The sequence below is a fragment of the Erinaceus europaeus genome, chromosome 1, assembly GCF_950295315.1.
Source record: "Erinaceus europaeus chromosome 1, mEriEur2.1, whole genome shotgun sequence".
In the NCBI taxonomy this organism is placed as follows: domain Eukaryota; kingdom Metazoa; phylum Chordata; class Mammalia; order Eulipotyphla; family Erinaceidae; genus Erinaceus; species Erinaceus europaeus.
The window spans coordinates 36,362,854-36,383,221 of NC_080162.1; the positions used below are offsets into that span (position 1 = coordinate 36,362,854).

Here is a 20,368-nt window from a genome sequence, read left to right on the forward strand (position 1 = left end):
AAATGTGTCTCTTGTGCACATCAGTGGTGCAGGCTGTATTAATGAGATCAGCCAAATGAACTCTGGTCATTAGAGATGCATCTTGGCCTCTAACATCACTTCCTTAAAGAGACAAACATCAGAAAGAAAGCTCTGTGTCCAGCTGAGGACAAAGCTGGCCTTGGGAAAAGTCTTAATATGAATAAAAAAATCTACAACTGTTTACCAATTTCACTTATGGTTGCAGTTTGGAGGAGGGTGATGGGTGTCATTTGGAGCAATAAATGTTTAAATCTGTTTCTTATGTTCATGTGCATCCAAACTGTGGCTCTCTAGAGAAGGGAGTAGACAGCCAGGCAATTCAGTGGGATAAAGTTAAAAACATATGCTTGATTCATTAGTACTACTGAACAAGATTTGGGAACAAATTACTAATAACTAGAGGAAACTTCTGTGGCTGAAAGTTACTTTTCTAATAAGTCTTGGTCTTCCTGCCAGTTCCCAAGATTAACTACCTTGGTTTCTCTGAACCCCATAGAGTAGCACCAAACATCCACTTCAGAGGAGGTCCTGACATCCTCTCTGTGGTTTCAAAATAAAGTAAAATTGAATTTACTATAATTTGAAACATACTCCATGGAGTGTTTTGGGTGTGATGAGGACAAAGTTGGGGGTGTCCCAAAGTGACCTGATGTTTGGAACAAACATCTTCCCAGCTGGCTTGAAGATAGTAAGGAATGCCACCTCATTCTTCTCCCTGTCTCCACTCCAACCCACCCAATCTGGAACCCGTTGAAGCGTGGCACTGACTAGTCTACACTCACAAACTGGATAAATTAAGCAGAATACTGTCACATTCGAAATTGAGCCTTTCCTAAAATTCTGCCCTTTCTTTCCTCCTCAGAAATGGGAAATTGGGGAAGGGGAGGTAGCAAAACACTACAGAAATTGTTGTGAGGTAGGATTCGGCTAAAGGTATATTTTTCCAGTAATCAGGCCACATTAAATCTCTAAGTGCTGACATTAAACCCAGTCCCCCATTTCTTGATAAAAATTACACACAAGAAATAACAACGGTTCCATTTTTCCATCAACAGTAAGACCTGCAATTTTTAAATTGCTGTCAGTTGATTATGCATTTGCATGCACAGAGCCACTCAACTTCAGTGAAAACACTCTAAAGTGTTTTAAGTAAGGAAACAAGGCAACACGGTATCTGTTAATAGAGAAATGCTAAGGGCTCTCTCAATAGCCAAATGCAAAGAACTAGTGTGCGAGTGAGTCCTTGTAACTTGCAAAGGCTGTTTACAGAGAAGCATGGCCTTTCCCTGTCCCTGCAGTACAGAGACATAGAAACCACTTCTTTAAGCCATTGGTGTTTGATGAGTACATCCTGCTGGCTAAGCTGATAAAGTGGGTAGGAGGGCATGATGGGAGTTGATGAACTAGAGAACTTAAAAGATAATCCAGATGACAGAGAGCCTGCCCCTAACATTTACAGAATCAGAAACAAGAATTCCAAGGAAGGCCTACCTTCCATAAGTCAAGCATTCAAAGTTTTCACATTAATCTGATAAGCTCTTGAACAACAGTTATACCTTCCACCTAAACAAACACAATTTAAAATACCTTCCAAGTTCAGTTCAAATTTAAAATTCAGGAGTTCCTGGGAGATGTGGTAGATGTTGGAATGTGGCAGTCTAAGGAGACTGTAATTTCTTTTGCATTCTGTTCCATACCATATCAGCATGGACTTCATTCACTCTCATGTGCATCCAGCTGGCACCCCTAGGTGCCACTCATCTCACCTTCTTTAGGTCATCCTGGAGGCCTTGAGGTATTTATCTGAAGTCCTGTTCAGACTGCAGGTCAGACCCTATAATGTGCCCACACAGGGCCTGAAAATGGACTGAGGGACATTTGTATAGGGAATTCCAGTAGCCTAAAAACCTGGGACAAAGTTTTTAAAAACAGGTGTATGTTTTAAATTCCACTAATTCCTTTCGATAGCATGGGAGACATAGCCAGAAGAGGTCAAAGGTATTCTTCTACCTCATAGGTCATAGGTCCTAGGGATTATTTCTGGTCCAGGGCTAGGAGTGAATCAGATGTTTCTCAAAAAAGTAGGCAAGTCTTTTATTCTGTGTAATTTCACTGTATATAGTACAAATGAAGAAGATTTACTGAACAACAGATAGTTAATTCTCCCCAATCTGAACAGTTCAATAACCAAAAAAATTCCCCACAAAGGATTTCCAAAACTTGCCAAATATCCATTAAAATTTTTCCCCATATTAGGGAGCTACTCTCTTCCCTGATCCAGCTTTCTGTCCCTTTTCCAGCCATGACATCACCTCCCCAGACAATAACTTGGATCCACCTGCATATCAGATTTCAGGCTCAGACTTTAAAAAAAAAGGCAAAAAAGGGAATAAACAAATAAATATTTTAAACAAACAAACAAACAAAAACTAGTATAGCTACAGGCCCTTTGAAATATAACAAAAATATGCCTACTAGCTATCTACAAAATGGAGGACACCCCCTCCCCCTCAATTCTTCATCTGCACTATTCAAGCCTTTAGGTCCATGATTGGTCAACAATTTATTTGGCTTTGTATGTTAACTCTCTTTTCAGCCACCGGGTTCCAGATGCTAGCATAATGCCAACCAGACTTCCCTGGACAGACAACCCCACCAATATGTCCTGGAGCTCCACTTCCCCAGAGTCCCACCCTACTAGGGAAAGAGAGAGACAGGCTGAGAGTATGGATCGACCTGTCAATGCCCATGTTCAGCGAGGAAGCAATTATAGAAGCCAGACCTTCCACCTTTTGCATCCCACAATGACCTTAGGTCCATACTCCCAGAGGGATAAAGAATAGGAAAGTTATCAGGGGAGGGGATGAGATATAGAGATCTGGTGGTTGGAATTGTGTGGAGTTGTACCCCTCTTATCCTATGGTTTTGTTAATGTCTCCTTTTTTAAATAAATAAAAAATAAATAAGTAAATAAATAATAAAATTTTCCTTCCTCCCTTCTACACTTCCTTTCTCCCTTTATATCTATGTATCTATCTATGTATCTATCTATCTTTCTATCTATATATCTAGCTTTATTCTAAGAGTGACAGAACTAGAAAAGTGTGTGTCTATGAGTTTAGGAGTTCCAATGCTACTGGGCAGGTAAAAAAAAATTACAAATCAATACATGCAAGTATGTACAAGGTAAACATATACCTACCTGTAGAGCAATGTTTCCTGGTAATTCCATTATCATGCTATAAAGCACTTACATAATGATTACTTCACCCACTCAATAGTTTCCTGATCTACAAGAGGGTGTTAGATACAATGAGGCATTACTTTGTGTAAAAAAATGTATAGCAGAAGTTGCATTTTATTACTACTAGTTACTCACCATTGCTGCTTATGTGATCTGAGATTCAAGTGAGCTTTGTCACGTTTTATATATATAACCAGATCTGAATTTGAGATGTGACTAAGCAATAAAGAAGAGCAATAAGGAACTAGAGTGCCACATGGCACACCAATATGATTCTTTTTTTCTTTTCTTTTTTTTTTTTGAGTCCAGTCACTGAGGTGTGGTGCTAGCACTACAAATCCATTGCTCCTAGTGGCCATTTTTTATTTATTTTTTAATTTGGTGATGAAGAAAGAAAGAAATTGAGAACTGAGAGGGAAGGGGGAGAGAAAGATGGAGAGAGAAAGATAGATATCTGAAGACCTGCTTTACTGCTCCTGAAGTGTTTTCATAGCAAGTGGGGAGCTGGACTTGACCCTGGATCCCTGCATGATCCCTTGCACCTAGAGCTATGTGTGCTTAACTGGATGTGCTGCCACCAACCACCCCCGATACTTTCCCTACTTGTTTTTGGTTGTTTCATCGTTCAACACTGATGCCTGCCTAATAAATACATCTACTTTTGATTGTCTTGTAGCCTTTGTCAATTGTAATTATTTCTTAATTGGTGATCATAACGATCTATTTGTGGTACCATGAAAATAAAATTAAATCAGCTGATCTATCCTGTGACCAGCACATTTACTGACCAATTTTTTAGTTACTCTTCTACAATATGGTTAGGAGAATAATTCTTCATAAAAGTAGGCTGACTTTTAGGTCCATGATTGATCAACAATTTGTTTACCTTTGTATGTTAACTCTCTTTTCAACCACCAGGTTCCAGATGCTAGCAGGATGTTGACCAGCCCTTCCTGGACAGACAACCCCACCAATGTGTCCTACAGCTCTGCTTCCCCAGAGCCCCACCCCACTAGGGAAAGAGAGAGGCAGGATGGGAGTATGGATCAACCTGTCAATGCTCATGTTCAGCAGGGAAGCAGTTACAGAAGCCAGACCTTCCACCTTCTGCATCCTACAATGACCTTGGGTCCATACTCCCAGAGGGATAAAGAATAAGAAAGCTATCAGGGGAGGGGATGGGATATAAAGATCTGGTGGTGGGAATTGTGTGAAGTTGTACCCCTCTTATCCTATGGTTTAGTCAATGTTTCCTTTAAAAAAAAAAATTTAAAAAATAGGCTGACTTTCCATCTGTTAATGTTTCAGTTATAACAGAGTTGCATATGAAAGAGAAGCAGTTGAGAGAATCAATCAAAATGTTCTTAAATAAAACAAAACACGCCTAATATGCAATGCGTGGTGTTGTGACTCTTTGTACAATAAATTGTCAACTTAATGTACTCAGAATATTTATTATTTGTTGGTAATGTTGATTATAAGAATATTATTGCTCACAAGGTTCCAGATTTACCACTTGCTCTCAGGTGTTAATAAATACTAAGCTCCCCACACCCCAGATCACATCAAATTGATGGGTTTACAGTCAACAATATTTATACCACTTTCCCTTATTAGGGAGATACTCGCTTCCCTGATCCTGCTTTCTGGTCCTTTTTTCAGCCATGACATCATCTTCCCAGACAATAACTTGGATCCATCTACATATCAGATTTCAGGCTCAGGAGAAAAAAGAAAAATGAAAAACAAACAAAAAACTAGTATAGCCACAGGTCCTTTGGAATATAACTAAAATATGCATACTAGCTATCTACAAAATGGAGGAACCCCCAACTCTTCATCTGCACTATTCCAGCCTTTAGGTCCATGATTGGTCAACAGTTTGTTTGGCTTTGTATGTTAACTCTCTTCAGCTACCAGGTTCCAGATGCTAGCATGATGCCAACCAGACTTCCCTGGACAGACAACCCCACCAATATGTCCTGGAGCTCTGCTTCCCCAGAGCCCTTTCCCACTAGGGAAAGAGAGAGGCAGGTTGGGAGTATGGATCTACCTGTCAAAGCCCATGTTCAGCGGGTAAGCAATTACAGAAGCCAGACCTTCCACCTTCTGCATCCTACAATGATCTTGGGTCCATACTCCCAGAGGGTTAAAGTATAAGGAAGCTATCAGCAGAGGGAATGGGATACGAAGTTCTGGAGGTGGTAATTGTGTGGAGTTGTACCCCTCTTATCCTATGGTTTAGTCAATGTTTCCTTTTTATAAATAAAAAAAAGAAAAAAAGATTGTTTTAAAATTCAGTGTTAACTTCTCATGCATGAATTATTAACGCTGAACTCTACCTTTATGATGAGGAATATCAGCTCTTTTAAATAATAATTTATTTTTATTTATTTGATATAGAGAGAAGTTTAGGGGGAATGGGGAAATAGAGACGGAGAGATAAAAAGAGACACCTCCCAATGAGGGACCATCTTAATACATCAAAGACCTTCTCAAAGAACTTCAAATATACATCAATAGTAACACAATAATAGAGGGAGACTTTAACACCCCAATCTCACACTTAGACAGATCAACAAAACACAGAATCAACAAAGAAACAAGAGAATTAAATGAAGAGATGGACAGACTAGACCTCTTGGACATTTTCAGAGCTCTTCACCCCAAAAAATTGGAATACACATTATTTTCAAATCCACACAACACATACTCAAGGATAGACCACATGTTAGGCCACAAAGACAGCATCAATAAATTCAAGAGCATTGAAATCATCCCAAGTATCTTCTCAGACCACAGTGGAGTTTAACAATAAACAGAAAATTATTAAAAGTCACAGAATCTGGAAACTAAACAACATACTGCTTAAGAACCATTGGGTCAGAGAGACACTCAAGCAGGAAATACAAATGTTCCTGGAAACAAATGAAAATGAAGACACAGCCCATCAAAATATTTGGGACACAGCTAAAGCAGTACTGAGAAAACTCATAGCCATACAATCACATATTAAACAACAAGAAAAAAGCCCAAATAAACAACCTTACTGCACACCTTAAGGACTTAGAGGAAGAGGAACAAAGGAACCAGAAGGACAGAAATCACTAAAATTAGGGCAGAAATTAGCAACATAGAAAATAAGAGAACCTGTGGGCGGGAGGGATGGGTCACAGTCCTTTGGTGGTGGGAATGGTGTTTATGTACACTCCTAGCAAAATGTAGACATATAAATCAGTAGTTAATTAATATGAGAGGGGGAAAATAAATTGTATGTCTCAAAGTTTCTCAAAACACAAACTGAATCTTTTTAATATATAGGCTGTGTATTTGATATGCGGACTCTCTCAAAAGCCTAGACCAAGTAGATTAGAAGCATCCAATAGCACAGCTATATACAAGATACTGGATACTGTACAGCAAACCATAACAAAAGGACTTTTCAAAGTTAACCCAATTACCAAATAATGTGATGATAACATTAACTATCGATTGTCTTTTTGAACCCTAAGACAGCAGGAACCTCACATCTCCACTATAGAGCCCGTACTTCCCCCAGTCCTGGAACCCTTGGATAGGGCCCACTTTCCCGTATGCATCTCCCAATCCAAACCAAATAATATTGCATCCGCCGATCACAACCTAACCAACGCAACGATTGCCACCTCAACATGCTTCACCTCAGACTGTGTCCAGAGACTTCACGTGTGGAATGACAACCCTTCAGCTTCATTACTCGGGTGAGACCTTTCCTTTTATAGTACACTCTAATTTCATCTCAGGTAGTTCACTTTCTAACAAAGTCCCATAACCTAGATATACACCAGTTTCTGTGAGAGAGAGCATATGTTCACACGTATCCATAAACTACTGCAAAATATATACCTGAAAGCAGAAGTACACTAGAGTTTGCAGTGAGTACCTCCCTAACACTTCCTCTCCACTATTCCAAGCTTGGGATCCTTCATTGCTCAACAAATTGTTTGGCTTCGTATGTTAACTCTCTTTTCAATCACCAGGTTCCAGATGCCACCAGGATGCTGGCCAGGCTTCCCTGGATTGAAGACCCCACCAATGTGTCCTGGAGCTCAGCTTCCCCAGAGACACACCTTACTAGGGAAAGATAGAGACAGACTGGCAGTATGGACCGACCAGTCAACGCCCATGTTCAGCAGGGAAGCAATTACAGAAGCCAGACCTTCTACCTTCTGCAACCCTCAACGACCCTGGGTCCATGCTCCCAGAGGGCTAGAGAATGGGAAAGCTATCATGGGAGGGGGTGGGTTATGGAGATTGGGTGGTGGGAATTGTGTGGAGTTGTACCCCTCCTACCTTATGTTTTTGTTCATTAATCCTTTCTTAAATAAAAAATTAAAAAAAAAAGAAAATAAGAGAACCATACAGAAGATCAATGAAGCCAAATGTTGGTTCTTTGAAAAATTAAACAAGATTGAAAAACCCCTAGCCATACTCACAAGACAAAAAAGGGAGAAGACTCAAATTCATAGAATTGTGAATGATAGAGGAGATATCACAACTGACACCACAGAAATCCAGAAAATCATGCGAGACTTCTATGAAGAACTATACGCCACCAAGCTAGAAAATCTGGAAGAAATGGAAGAATTCCTAGAAGCATATGCCCTTCCAAAACTGAACCAAGAACTACAAAACCAAAATTCACCAATCACAGACAAAGAAATTGAAACTGTTGTTAAGAATCTCCCCAACAACAAAAGTCCTGGACCAGATGGCTTCACAAATGAATTCTACAAAACCTTCAGGAAACAGTTAATACCCATACTCCTAAAACTTTTCCATAAGATCGAAGAAACAGGGACACTCCCTTCCACTTTCTAAGAATCCAACATCACTCTGATACCCAAAGCAGACAGAGACACAACAAAAAAGGAAAACTACAGACCAATATCTCTGATGAACATAGATGCCAAAATATTAAACAAGATCTTGGCCAACCGGATACAGCAACATATCAAAAAGATTGTTCATCACTACCAAGTGGGATTCATCCCAGGAATGCAAGGCTGGTTCAACATCCATAAGTCAATTAATGTCATTCACCACATCAATAAAAGCAAAGCCAAAAACCACATGATTATCTCAAGAGATGCAGAGAAAGCCTTTGACAAAATCCAACACCCATTCATGCTCAAAACCCTACAAAAATGGGAATAGATGGGAAATACCTAAAGATAGTGGAATCCATATATAGCAAACCAACAGCCAACATCATACTCAATGAACAGAAGTTGAAAGCATTTCCCTTCAGATCAGGGACTAGTCAGGGCTGCCCACTATCACCACTACTCTTCAACATAGTATTGGAAGTTCTTGCCACAGCAATCAGGCAAAAGAAAGAAATCAAAGGAATACAGATTGGAAGGGAAGAAGTCAAACTCTCACTATTTGCAAATGACATGATAGTATACATAGAAAAACCTAAATAATCCAGTAGAAAACTACTGGAAGTTATTAGGCAATATAGCAAGGTATCAGGCTACAAAATCAATGTACAAAAATCAGTGGCATTTCTCTATTCAAACACTAAAACTGAAGAAGACATCCAGAAATCACTCCCATTCACTGCTGCAACAAAATCAATAAAATACCGAGGAATAAAGCTGACTGAAGAAGTGAAAGACTTGCATACTCAAAATTATGAGTCACTCTTCAAGGAAATAGAAAGTGGTACCAAGAAATGGAAAGACATCCCATGCTCATGGATTGGAAGAATAAATATCATCAAAATGAATATTCTCCCCAGAGCCATATACAAATTTAATGTGATACCCATCAAAGTTCCACAAAGCTTCTTTAAGAAAATAGAACAAAAACTACATTCATTTATCTGGAACATGAAAACACCTAGAATTGCCTTAACCATCTTAAGGAAAAGAAACAGAAATGGAGGCATCACACTCCCAGACCTCAAACTATATTATAATGCCATCATCATCAAAACAGCATGGTACTGGAACAAAAATAGGCACACAGACCAGTGGAACAGAATTGAAAGCCCAGAACTAAACCTCCACACCTATGGACATCTAATCTTTGATAAGGGGGCCCAAAGTATTAAATGGAAGAAGGAGGCTCTCTTCAATAAATGGTGCTGGGAAAACTGGGTTGTAACATGCAGAAGAATGAAATTGAACCATCTTATCTCACCAGAAACAAAAATCAACTCCAAATGGATCAAAGACCTGGATGTAAGACTGGAAATTATCAAATACTTAGAGGAAAACATTGGTGAAACACTTTCTGACCTAAACCTCAAGGACATCTTTGATGAAACAAACCCAATTGCAAGGAAGACTAAAGCAGAAACAAACCAATGGGACTACATCAAATTGAAAAGCTTCTGCACAGCCAAAGAAACTATCACACAAACAAAGAGACCCCTCACAGAATGGGAGAAGATTTTCACATGACAAACATTAGACAAGAGACTAATCGCAAAATATACAGAGAACTCAGCAAACTTAACACCACAAAAGCAAATGACCCCATCCAAAAATGGGCAGAGGATATGAACAAGACATTCACTTCAGAGGAGATCCAAAAGGCTAACAAACATATGAAAAACTGCTCCAGGTCACTGATTGTCAGAGAGATGCAAATAAAGACAACATTGTGATACCACCTCACTCCTGTGAGAATGGCATACATCAAAAAGGACAGAAGCAACAAATGTTGGAGAGGCTGTAGGGACAGAGGAACCCTTCTACACTGCTGGTGGGAAAGTAAATTGGTCCAGCCTCTATGGAGAGCAGTCTGGAGAACTCTCACAAGGCTAGACATAGACCTTCCATATGACCCAGTAATTCCTCTCCTGGGAATATACCCCAAGGATTCCATAATGCCCAACCAAAAAGATGTGTGTACATATATGTTCATAACTGAGAAAGCTGTGGTACATATACACAATGGAATACTATGCAGCTATTAAGAACAATGAGCCCACCTTATCTAACCCATCTTGGACAGAGCTAGAAGGAATTATGTTAAGTCAGCTAAGTCAGAAAGATAAAGATGAGTATGGGATGTCCCCACTCATCAACAGAAGTTGAGAAAGGGAAACTAAAAGCAGGATCTGATTAAATCGAGAGCAGGGCACCAATGTAAAGGGGAGGGTGGCCATTGGGCTTTCCGGCACGGCGGAGGGTGGGGGGGCTTGGTGGGGATGGGACACAGTTTTTTGGTGGTGGGAGTGGTGTTTATGTACAATCCCATTAAAGTGTAAACATTATATAAACCACTATTTAATTAATATGAGAGGCGAAAAACTGATGATATGTCTAGAACTTCTTAAAACACAGACTGAGTCTTTTTAATACATAGGCTGTCTTTGATATGTTCTCTCCCAAAAGCCTAGACCAGGGAGAACAGAAGCAACCGATAGCACAGCCATATACAAGATGGTGGGTACTATACCCCAAACCCTATCAAAGGGACTTTCCAAAGTTAACCCTATAACCAAATAATGTGATGATAACAATAACTATCCATTGTCTTCTTGAACCCTAAGACAACAGGAACCTCACATTTCCACTATAGAGCCTATATTTCCCCCAGTCCTGGAACCTAAGGGTGGGGCCCACTTTTCTGCATGCTGCTCTCAATTCAAATCAAATAATATTGCATCCGCGGATCACAACCTAATCAACACAACGAGTGTCACCCCAGCATGTTTTACTTCAGACTGTGACCAGAGACTTCAGGTGTGGAATGACAACCCTTCAGCTTCATCACTCGAGTGAGACCTTTCCTTTCATAGTATTCTCTAATTCCATTCCAGGTGTTCCACTCCCCAATAAAGTCCCAAACCTAGATATAGTCCAGGTCCCCTGAGATATAGCATAGGTTCACCCGTGCCCATAAACTAGGGGAAAAATATATACCTGAAAGCAGAGGTACACAAGAGCATGCAGGGAATACCCCCAACACTTCATCTGCACTATTACAATCTTTAGGTCCATGATTGTTCAACAATTTGTTTGGCTTTGTATGTTAACTCTCTTTTCAGCCACCAGGTTCCAGATGCCAGCGAGATGCTGACCAGCCTTCCCTGGAAAGACAACCCCATCAATGTATACTAGAGCTCCACTTCCTCAGAGCCCCACCCTACTAGGGAAAGAGAGAGACAGACTGGGAGTATGGATCAACCAGTCAATGCCCATGTTCAGCAGGGAAGCAATTACAGAAGCCAGACCTTCCACCCTCTGCAAACCACAATAACCCTGGATCCATACTCCCAGAGAGATAGAGAACAGGAAGGCTACCAGGGGAGGGGGTGGGATGTGTAGATCGGGTTATGGGAATTGTGCGGAATTGTACCTCTCTTATTCTATGGTTTTGTTAATGTCTCCTTTCTTAAATAAATAAATAAATAAAACAATAAAAAAAGAGACACCTGAGCCTGCAACATTGCTTCACCACTCATGAAGCTTCCCCCTTGCAGGTAAGGACAGGTCTTTGAGCACAATAACATGTGTGTCTAGCCAGGGGCACAACCACCCACTTGCCCGTGTCTGCCCCCTCCTAGAATCTAACTTTTACATCAGAAGTTTTAAAGATGAGATAGAAATGATGACAGAGGAGAGAAAAGAGCAAATTATAGAACTTCATGGATCAAATTCAAAATTATTAGGGAAGGATATAAAACTACCATCTCTTCAAAAATTCACTTTTTTTAAAATTCCTTGATTAAGCATTATTCAACAAATGTTCACTGGATGTTTTTCACTGTGTAAGTACTGAAATAGACTCTTGGGGTAAATTCATAAACAAGACAGATACACAGCCCTTCAAAGAGTTTTCATCCTGTTTTGAGGTTAGCAAGTTGGCATGTTGTAGGCTTCATCAACTTACTCGATTTGCATCTTTTAATAAGAAAATTTCACATAAACATCCAAATATCCTATTTCTTTTGGATAACTGATTGTGCTAACACCAACATCAGGTTCCAACATGGCAGAGAATGATGAAGCCACAGATTGGACTTGAGGTCCCACCAAGCCCCCTGCCCCACCACTTCCAGTAGTTGTATACCACACTGTTTTATGCATTTTTGTTATGTTACTTTATGGACATATGAGTTTACAATCACTGATCTAGTATCTTATGCCAGAAAGCAAAGTTAGACCATATGGCAGTGACAAATTTAGTCCTTGTTACTTTAAAAAAATAACTAATTTATTTGTTATTGGGCACATTAGTGGTTTATAGTAAATACAGTTGTTGGTATACATGTAAAATTTCTCAGTTTTCTGCAAAACCCTTTCACCCCCAACCTAGGTCTTCCTCCACCATCATGCACCAGGACCTGAAAGTCCCTTCCTCCCACTTACCCCTGAGGGTACCAAACCTTATTCTCTTTTTATAAACACAACTATAATTTTCACATTTTTAAATTCCAAGTTCATTGGGAAAAAACAGTGACCAAACTGTTTTTTTAGAGTCTGTAAAAACTAAGGTGGCTATCAGAGGGAAGAGATTTGAAGGAATAGTTGGAGGGGAAAGGGAACTTTGGTAGTAGATACATTGAGTTGCATGTTCACATACAACTTTTCTTTTATAGCTGTGTGTGAAAACTATCCCCTGAAACCTTATGATTTTGTAAATCAATGATAATGCAATAATAATTTTTGCATTTTAATTCCAAATTCTGACTGCATCCCCAATAAATAGAATATTTTCACTTCACAGTTGGAATGTCAACTTGATACCTGACCTCCTTCAATTCACATTTCTCTGTCTGATATGGGAAAGCATGGGAAACATTGCTTTTCAGATCAGGAGATGAGTTGCACAGAAGTTATGACTTTGATCACCAATTCTTCAGTCAAAAGCAGGAGAAACAACTGTCCCCACTGCAGACAGTCAGGAGGCAGACTCCAGCTGCCTGGCACCAATGGTCATTAGATACTGCTGCTCACCATTCCCCAGAGGAAAAATTTCTAGACTAGAACATGCTTGCTAGCTATGGCTCAATTTCAGATTTCATTAAATCCCTCCCTTAGAAGGCCCATTTACTGCTTTTCAGAGCCTAGAAATATCTTCTTGGGCAAGGAAGAAAGTGTGGACCACCTTCGCTTGCTACGTTTGTAATTCTAACCAGAGAGAACCAATTTTTTTTTCTAATGAGTAAGAAAGATAAGACAAAGTGGCCAGGGAAATAGCTCAACTGGTAAAGTATTAAGCTTACATGCCTAAATTTAGTAGGACACTCCATAACCAATATGTACCAAAGTGGTACTCTACTCTCTCTTTCTCCCTTTCTCATATCAAACTTTCTGTCTCTGTGTCTCACATTTAGCAAATGTAGTAGATTTTCTAAGGAAAAGAATGGGTGAGGTAACTTCAAGAAGTGATTGAATATTCTAAGACCTATTCATGTCTATGATTTTCTGATGGATTTCCACTAAGCACAAACCATGGAGGTAATGGGATACAAGTTCAGAGACAGGAGTATTCATACTCAATGAACATAAAGGTAGGGAATTCTCTAGAACATGAGGTCAATGCTGGTTGTATCTATCCAGTCCCATATCTCCATTGGGGAATTATCATTTCGTCTTTGAGAGAGGTTGTGGTGAGATAATCCAACTGAGGAATGAGTCTCACCTTCCTCTTGACCTGTAAGATGATTCAATCAGAATGTCTCTCTCCCAAAACAACTAAATGAAGAATCTCAAGATCTGAAAAGATTTGGAATTGTTATTTGCCAAGAGACTTTATCCTGCTTTGCCCTGGACCCCTAGCGTTGTCTCAGTAATTTTTTCTGGGTCTAGTGCTTTTCCTTCCTCCCATTCAGTATCCAGCAGCAAATTCCTTTTATGCTGTGTTAGCTATACAAGGTTTCCATTGATGACAGCCAGAGTCTAGTTGACTCTGGAACTTACTTTCTTGAGACTGATGCACCATGATCTCTCAGGTTTAACAGTAACACTCTGGGCCTCTCCAGCTGCTAGGAACTATAGAGATTGTCTTTATTGTAACCAAACACAGACCAGTGTGTTCAGAATTGGGACAAAACCTAGCCAACTTAGCTGGTCTGAATCCTTTCTTCCCAGGTGTGCACACTGGGAAGTGTTTGATTTGGATCATACTGGTTTTTGGGCAGGTGGAAGCAAACATCTGGTTTTCTTCATTCCAAGACTTTCAGAGACCAGATCCCCAACATTTGTTTAATACTCAGAAGTCTCTCCTCTAATGAACTTGTTCCTTGTCTGCTCATCAAATGCTTCTGAAAGTCTGGTGTGGACCAGGCCATAAGCCAGACCACGATGGGGTGCCTTTCCAACCTCCAGGGAAAAAAAAAGACAGGAAATACAGCTCTTCAGTGACTCACTGCAAAAGTAGAAAACACATACATGTCTTCTCATTATAAAGAAAATAACACAGACTAATAACTAGCATTGCTTCCACAGTGGGGAAAAAAACAAAGCAAAACAAACAAACAAAAAAACCTCCCATTGTAGTCAGAAGACCCCAGGGCAGATTGCTTATCCATCTGCCCTTGTGAGAAGTCTTCCTCTCAAGGCCCTAAGTAACAGCTGATGATTCCAGAGTACCTGGAAATATTAAAACAGTGAGAAATGTTCTGTGGATTGATGGTTAACTATATATGTGTGTGTGTATATATATATGTATATATATACACATACATACACACACACACACACACACACACACACACACACACATATTCTTACTCCCTGCCCAAAGGAAACAAAATTTGGGGGCTTATCAAGAACTTGGAAGATTGGGAATTTTATCAGAATTTAGACATTTCCAAGGAGAAAGTGCAGCACTGGTCCCTCAGAATTAGACCCAAGAATGAGCCTTGTTCCCTCATGTGCAATGCAGGTGTGGCTTTCTTTGTGTTTTGTGGGGTGGCAACGGCTGGACTTTTTCTTCTTGGAATCACTAGCTATCTCTGCCTCAATTACCTCTGTACCCAAGGTTACTGACACAGTCTCTGACTCTGAACAAATGCTCAATGACTTCTCAATCATAAATATCTTCTAAATGAAGGGAAGAAAGTGAGCTAAACTCATCCATGACACCTAGGGCACATCTAGTCTCCCAAATGCATAGACTTCTTGACTGATTTAATGGAGTTCTACCATTGCTGTCCTTACCAGGCAGACCCATCTCTGAAGGCTTGCCTAGAGTGACTGTGGTCTCTAGATTACTTGAAGCCTAACTGTGTCCTACAGGCCAGTTCATACCACAGTGGGAAAAAAGAAGTAACACAGATGGATGAGATCTCTGAAACCAGATCAGAGACCTGATTGGTCTAGCAGACCCAGATCCCCAGTCCAAATTAAAGACTCCACTGGCTGAGAGTTCCACTGGGCTTAAGAAATGAAAGGAGGGCTTGGACTTGGGAAGGGTTCATTCAGTCCTACATCCACCTGGACATTGTCCAATCCTGTCACTGTTACTTGGGCATCTGCAAATAGCACAGCAGATGGTGTAGGTCCTACATTTGCTTATAGCAACAAAATGACGAATGAGGGAGAAATGTCCCACTAGCCCAAGGAGTTCCTAGAAATATATATATATATATATATATATATATAATTTAATAATGATTAACAAGATTGTAAGATAACAGGGGTACAATTCCATACAGTTTCCACCACCAGAGTTCTGTATCCCATCCCCTCCACTGGAAGCTTCTCTATTCGTTATGCCTCTCTGGGAGTATGGGCCAAAACTCTTTATGGGGTGTAGAAGGTGGAATGTCTGGCTTCTGTAATTGCTTTTCTGAAGGACATGGGTGTTGGAAGTTTTCTCCATACCCCCAGCCTATTTCTATCTTTCTCTAGTGGGTAAGGCTCTGGAGGTCACCAGAAATATTTAGAAAGCTTTGGCCTAAATTGTTTGCACTCCTCCATGTCTTATTACCATAGGGCTGAGCAATCAGGAGCCACAGATTTTCACTGGCACACACACCTGGTCCTCCCCTAACACACAGGCACACTCACAATCACACTCACATTCACACTCACACAGAAGGATGTTGGGAGGACACTCCAGGAATCAAAGGAAAGGAGGACAACAAGAAAGAAAAATGTTTGTTTTTGTTGTGCTGTGTGGGATTTTCAAAAAGTTGCAATGAGGGGAAAATCAAAAAGTGAGAGAAATAAATTTCTGCAATATGTGGGGAATGAGATTTGCCATATAATCCAACAGATTATCTGCTTTTCCTTCCATCTGGGACGACCCTAAGGCGTCTATAAGAGTTGGTCTAGAGTTTCTCCCCCCAACCCCCAATGACCCTGACTAATTCCAGGTCGAAGAGAGGCATGAGAAACCCACGTCTGTCTGGCATGACCTCATTATAACTTTATGCAAAGCTGCAGACAGATGTGGCTCAAAATAGTTCCCAGCAGTGGAAACAGAAGGCATAAATAAAAAGCAGGTAACATTAAGAGAAAAAATGGGGATATTTGTATATGGAATAAGCAAAAATGCAAACACCATCATACATCTCTAATGATCCTCGAAAAGCAAGAAGAGACACTGTGCTAGTTTGCAGATTTTATCATAAGGGTACAGAGCTCCTGATGATAGGATTCCCTATCACAAAACTGATCAGACCATGCTCACATTCCTCCTCAGCTAATTGCTTACATCTTTTGAGTCCCTTGATTTTGGCAACTCCGCGAATGGATCACTTAGGACAAAGTAAGAAAACTTGAGTCCCTAGAACAATGACAGGCTGAAATCCCTCCCACAAGACCCCAGAATTACAACGAGACTAAGCAAGTTGGGTAAGCATAGAGATGCTGTTTTTATTAACAATGTTGATAGTTTGCTGATTATGAATTCTGTGCTAATTTTCATTTCTTAAACATTATTGACCATTATTTATCTTGAGCATTGCCTTTTGGATACCTCCCTAAAAGGTTGTGCCTGAAAAGAGAAGTTAGGAGGAACATCATTCAACTCACTCAAGTCTCTGCCCAGAAGGAAATTTGTGGAAATCAGGTTTGAAATATATATATATTTGCTTTTCTTTTGACTTGTTTCTGTCTCCAAGTTGTGGTGACACTATCCCTCCCAGGAGCCATTTGGGTCACAGCTGAGAAAGGAAGAAGCCCATGCTGTGGTCACATTGGCCTCATGCCTATCCCAACTCATGAGAGCAATGTGTTTCTGTTTATTAAATTATGAAGACCAGGCACTGGGCTTCCTGGCTGCTCTGTACTAGAGCTGATGAAAATATTCTACTCAGGTGCCCTAGGAAAGTTATAAAAGGAAGCCTTTATAACCAGATTTTTAAAAATTATTTTTTTACTTATTTATTAGAAAGAGAAAAATTGAGAGGGGAGGGGGATACAGAGACAGAAAAAGAGAGACACCTGAAGCCCTGCTTCATCCTTTGTGAAGCTTTCCTCCTGCAAGGGGGAACCAAGGGCTTGAACTTAGGTCCTTGGGCATTGTAATGTGTGTGCTTAGCCAGGTGCACCACTGCCTGGCCCCTGCTTCCAAGTCTTTGTAAAAGGCCAAGTCCTCAGAAAGTCCTTAATGTTCTTAAGATTCCAAACTGGGGTGAACTAGAAAAGTATCTGCTTTCTTGTTCTCTTGTTTATGCCCTAGGATACTTCCCCGGTAGCCAAGATACAGAAAAGCACTCCAAACTCTAAGGTGCTCAAGCAGCTCATTAATAGTATGGCCACTGTCTAGATTTATTTTCCTTCTAAGTGAAATCAATTGCTGTCCCAAAAGGGGGTAGAGTAAGTGAGTAGGAACTCTCCTTTTCCATATGACAGAAGACATTGAATGAGAGTTAGTTATCTCCTCTTATTAAACAGCTGATCTCTTCCCTATAAGTGGGAACACTGGCTGGTCCCTAGACAGGGCCACTAGGAGTTTTGAAAGAGGCCCTTCTCCATTCAGCCCCCCATCAGGCATGTTGAGATGCTGTGGATGCAGTAGAGGATGGACAGCTGGAGTCAGAGCCCTGCCATGAGGCCTTCTTAAGGAAAGCACTGTTTGCTTCCCAGCTTCCTTTGTTTTAAATTCTTACAGGAATAAACTGCACCAGAGATGTCAGAGCCTTTCATCTGCCTTCAGATTTAAGGCCAAGTTTCTAGCAGCAAAGTTCCTTTCATCTAGCAGAAATCCAAATTCTCCCTCCAGGGTCATGTAAGGCCATGACCTCTTTGTCCCAACTTTTCTTCAAACTGCCTCCTAGCCCCAATACTCTTGCTCTCATCAGTAAAGTCAGGACCAGCTGTATCTCAACACAGCCTGACTTTGCTCCTGGACATGTACTCATCACACTCTGGGGCCGAAAAGAGGTTTTCAGGTCTGAGTAAGCCAAAAGCGAGGTCACCTTATGTGGCTCAGTCTCTGCAAAAAACTTAAAATTTAGCCATGAGGCCTTCAAACTTTAATGATGATAATTTGTAGTCAATTGTTCTCACAAAGTTGCTACTCACTCTCAAAATGTGGATGTAAATGTGCACTAGATGCCCAAAATGGAGACAGAAAAGTTTATGTGGAAAAAGACCAATATGAGACTGGGTGGTGGTACACCTAGTTGAGCACACATGGTACAATGTGCAAGGATCCAGTTTTGAGGCCCCAGTCCCTGCTGGCAAGAGGAAACCTTTTAAGAGTGTTGAAACAGTGTTGCAGGTATCTTTCTGCCTCTCTTGCTCTCTATCACCCCACTTCCCTCTAGATTTCTGGCTGTCTCTATCCAATAAATAAGTTAAAAGGAAGAAAGAGAGGAAGAAAGAAAGAAAGAAAGAAAGAAAGAAAGAAAGAAAGAAAGAAAGAAAGAAAGAGAGAAAGAAGGAAAGGAAAAGAAGGAAGGAAGAAAGAAAGGAAGAAAGAAGGAAAAAAAGAGAGAGAGAGAAAGAAAGAAAGAAAGAAAGAAAGAGACCAAGAAAGAAAGAGACCAAGAAAGAAAGAGACCAATATCATATCAAGTCAAGTAAGACCAGGACTGCCATGAAGCCTGAGTTCAAAATCATTTCCAAACTGGCCAATATCATCTTCTCTTACATGTTCTCATTTATAATTTTTCTTTTTTAAACGTTTTATTTATTTATTAATGAGAAAGACAGAAGGAGAGAGAGAGAGAAAGAACCAGGTATCACTCTGTTACATGTGCTGATGAGGACTGAACTAAGCACCTCATGCTTGAGAATCCAGTGCTTTATCCATTGCACCACCTCCCGGACCACCCATTTATAATTTTTTAGAAACCTTTATCTATAGTATTTCCTGAAAAGCATTTCCCAAGGATCCACCCACTTTGGTCTTGGGCAGTGAAGGGTGAAACTGGAAATGAAGATTTGGGGCTCCATGTGGTCCTCAGTTTGCAAATTATAAGTCATTATGTTTATTTACTAGGCTTGACTCACCCAGTAAGAACCTAAGATATCCCTTACCAAGATATTGTCATGAACATTTCACAGAGATTCAAAAGAAACCATTTCAATTATCCTAAAATGCCAGGTGCCTACTCCCCATTTCATAGAGGGTGCTCTAGGTTAGTGTCTTTAGAGGACATCCTGCCTGGTTCCCCAGACATTCCAGTCATTCACCACATCAAATGGGAAACAACAGCAATAAGAAAGGAAAGCCAGAAAGGGTGGGACCAAATATGTATGCCAAAGCCCAGAGCAACCTTTGGACATAAGTGTCCTTATCAAACTGCTTATCAGTAGCCAAGGCAGCTGGGCTCACCTTTTCCCCAGTCTGTAAACCTTATGCTAATAAATGCTAATGGCCTGTCGGCAGGGTTCCAGGACCATCAAAGGCAATGATAATGAGTGAGTCTGAGACTTGCTCAGGATCTAGGAGGCTGCACAAGACCTGGGTAGACTGGTCCCAAGAGGCCATCCTCAGCAGTACTTTTTTTTTTTTTTTTTTTTTTTTTTATTTATTTATTCCCTTTTGTTGCCCTTTTTTATTGCTGTAGTTATTATTGTTGTTGTTATTGATGTTGTTGTTGCTGGATAGGACTGAGAGAAATGGAGAGAGGAGAGTAAGTCAGAGGGGGAGAGAAAGATAAGACACCTACAGACTTGCTTCACTGCCTGTGAAGCC

The 20,368-nt window shown here is 40.4% G+C and overlaps 1 protein-coding gene across 2 annotated transcripts in view; it reads right to left on the reverse strand.

Moving 5' to 3' along the window:
- The window catches only part of EDN3 (endothelin 3), a 34,305-nt gene that overhangs the window by 7,680 nt on the left and 6,257 nt on the right, over positions 1-20,368 (reverse strand). The window lies entirely within an intron of this gene.